The 3267-nt window shown below is 33.6% G+C and overlaps 1 non-coding gene across 1 annotated transcript; it reads right to left on the reverse strand.

Moving 5' to 3' along the window:
- Positions 1-655: 655 nt before the first annotated feature.
- On the reverse strand, positions 656-762 carry LOC119620836 (U6 spliceosomal RNA). Its single transcript, XR_005237402.2, has one exon. It is a non-coding gene; the product is annotated as a U6 spliceosomal RNA (small nuclear RNA).
- Between the last annotated feature and the right edge of the window lie 2505 nt (positions 763-3267).

The following is a 3267-nucleotide window of genomic DNA, read 5'->3' on the forward strand; positions in this document are numbered from 1 at the left end:
GAGAGATTTTAAAAACCCTATACATCAAACATTGCTTTTCTAAAAATAAATTTAAACCATAATGTCTAGCATCCAGCCAAAATAATGAGGACCTTTAGTCTACAAGTCAACATAAATAGGAAACAAAAGACAGGATAAACAATAGAAGAATTCAACAGGAAAATTTTTACATTTATCAGACACATACTATAAAACAATCATGCTTTTATTTAGAGTGAGATAGAAGTCAAACTGCAAAATTTTGGCAGAAACCTGCAAACTATGAAAATTGACAAAGACTTTGAAAAAAAAAATAGAAAATATACATCATTGGGAAATTACCTAAAATTTAAGGAAAATAAAAAGAATCATCTTCACAGGCCAGGCGCGGTGGCTCAAGCCTGTAATCCCAGCACTTTGGGAGGCCGAGACGGGCGGATCACGAGGTCAGCAGATCGAGACCATCCTGGCTAACACAGTGAAACCCCGTCTCTACTAAAAAAAAATACAAAAAACTAGCCGGGCGAGGTGGCGGGCGCCTGTAGTCCCAGCTACTGGGAGGCTGAGGCAGGAGAATGGCATGAACCCGGGAGGTGGAGCTTGCAGTGAGCTGAGATCCCGCCACTGTACTCCAGCCTGGGCCACAGAGCGAGACTCCGTCTCAAAAAAAAAAAAAAAAAAATGAATCATCTTCACAAATTTGTGTGTCATCTTTGTGCAGCAGGTCAGTTAATCTTCCCTGTACATTGCAAATGTTACTGTGCGTGCTGTCAAAGCAAGTACAAAAGAATAATCTTAACATTAATAGAGAGAAAAAAAAAAAGAAACAGATTAACATCATAGGAACAAGTCACTGAAAGCTGATTTTTCAACAGCAACAATGGAAACTGAGGAAGAGTTAAATATCTTCCATTTGTTGATATAACATAATAGCCAATTAAAAATTCTATGCTCACTAAATTTAATTAAGACTAACATGAAATAAAGGCATTTTTCTGACTTGTGAAATAGAGTTGTGTCGTTGCACTTACACAGTGCTGGAATTTTCTTTGAAGAAAGTGTTTAATAAAAATGTTAATTTATGTTACATATAAGATAATTTTTAGATTATTTTTTTCTTGTACCTATTTTGGTAAATTTTAACTTTCAACTAATTTGTAAATTTCATCTGAAATTTCAAATTTATTGGCAAAAATTATTCATAATATCCATCAATGTTCTTTCATTAACTGTAAAACCTATAAGGATATCTCCTATTTTGTTCAAGATATTGATAATTTGTTTTCTCTCTTTTGTTTCTAGATCAGTCTTGGGAGGTTGTGTAATATCATTCTACAGCTGCAAAATTTTACTTTACTGATATTCTCTACAGATTATTTGTTTTCTATCTCAATGCTTTCTCATTTAAAAATTTTTTTCCTGCTGTTTTTCTTTAAACTTGAACTTCTCACCTTATTTCTGACTTTTAAGCTGACATTATTGATATTCAAGCTTCACTTCTAACATAGGCACTTAAAGCCACAAATTTCTGTCACCTGTTTCTTTACTTAAAATAAAGATATTATTAAGTGCCTACAAAATTTGATTATATCTTCTTGTTGAAATGACCATTTTATAATTATGAAATAGTTCTCTTTAATGTTTGCCACATTTACTTTTCTGAAGGACCACTTGTTCTTTTTTGTAATAAAGACATGTCAGTTGGTTTGTATATGTTTGCTTCCAACCTACAGCATTGCGTTATTTCACAGGTATTCTTCAAGCAGTAAGTAGTTGCATTTATTTTTAATTCAATCTCATAATCTGTGATTTGGTTGAAGTAGTACTGAATTCACTTATTTAATTCAATTATTTACGTATTTTGGTTTAGGTCTGCTATTTTATCATTTGTTTTCTCTATGTTCTGTTTTCTTCCTCTGTGGTTGATGCTGTTGTTTTTAGGTGTTGTTTTGTTGTTTTCTCCTTTCCTATCATTTTTTTCTCCTTCTGCATTAATCAGGTTTTGGTTATTCAACTTTCTCCTTTACTAATATTTATCATAATTGTTAGTTTCACCATATTTAGCAAATACCTTGTAAATTACCAAATGTATATATATATCTAATTTATCTTAAATGTATTCTCTTATTATATTAAAAAATACAACAATTTCCATTTATTTCTCAGTGTTGCTATTTTTGTCATTTTACTTCTAAACGTATTATAAACTCTACGAGATATTTCTATTGTTTTGTTTATTTGTTTTTTTGAGATGGAGTCTTGGCTCTAGCTCTGTCACTTAGGCTGGAGAGCAGTGGCACCATCTGGGCCCACTGCAACCTCTACCTCCTGGATTCAAACTATTTTCCTGCCTTGGTCTCCCAAGTAGCTGGGATTACAGGCATGAACCACCTCACCCAGTTAATTTTTGTATTTTTAGTAGAGACGGGGTTTCATCATGTTGGCCAGGCTGCTCTTGAACACCTGATTTTAAGTGATCCACCTGCCTTGGCCTCCTAAAGTGTTGGAATTAAAGGTGTGAGCCACCACACCCAGCCTTGCTGTTGTTTAAAATGTAAACAGCTAATGTATTTTGATATTTACTCAATTATTTTATCCTTTCCAGACTGGTGTATTTCTTTTTACCTCTCCATTCTTATATTAAATCATTATTTTTTAACTTGAAAACATGTTTACTATTTCTTGTAAAGGAAGAAAACTGTTTAATAATTTCCTCAGCTTTGTTAGAAAATATTCTTACTTTAATTTTGAAGATAATTCAAAATAATTCTCCCAGTTATAATTGTGAAGGCATCATTCTATTTTTTTTGTGTCTTTCATAGTTTCTGTTAAAAGTTAGTGATTCTTACTGTTTTCTCTAGCTGCTTTTAGAGATTTTCTCATTGTCTTTGATGTTCGTTAGTATTATAATAGTAATTTTGTTTGTAATTGTGATAAATACGGTTTGGCTGTGTCCCTACCCAAATCTCATCTGGAATTGTAATCCCCACGTGTGGAGGGAGGGAAGTGATTGGATTACGGAGGCAGTTTCTCTTATGCTGTTCTCCTAATAGTGAGTGAATTCTCATGAGATCTGATGGTTTTAGAAATGGTAGTTTTCCCTGTGCTCTCACAGGTTCTCTTTCTCACCTGCACCTTTTAAGGCATGCCTGCTTCCCCTTTCCCCATTATTGTAAGTTTCCGGAGGCTCCCCTAGCCCTGTGGAATTGTGAGTCAATTAACCCTCTTTCCTTTATAAATTACCCAGTCTTGGGAAGATCTTTGTAACACTGTGATAACAAACTAATA

Source organism: Chlorocebus sabaeus, chromosome 4 (assembly GCF_047675955.1).
Source record: "Chlorocebus sabaeus isolate Y175 chromosome 4, mChlSab1.0.hap1, whole genome shotgun sequence".
Taxonomy (NCBI): domain Eukaryota; kingdom Metazoa; phylum Chordata; class Mammalia; order Primates; family Cercopithecidae; genus Chlorocebus; species Chlorocebus sabaeus.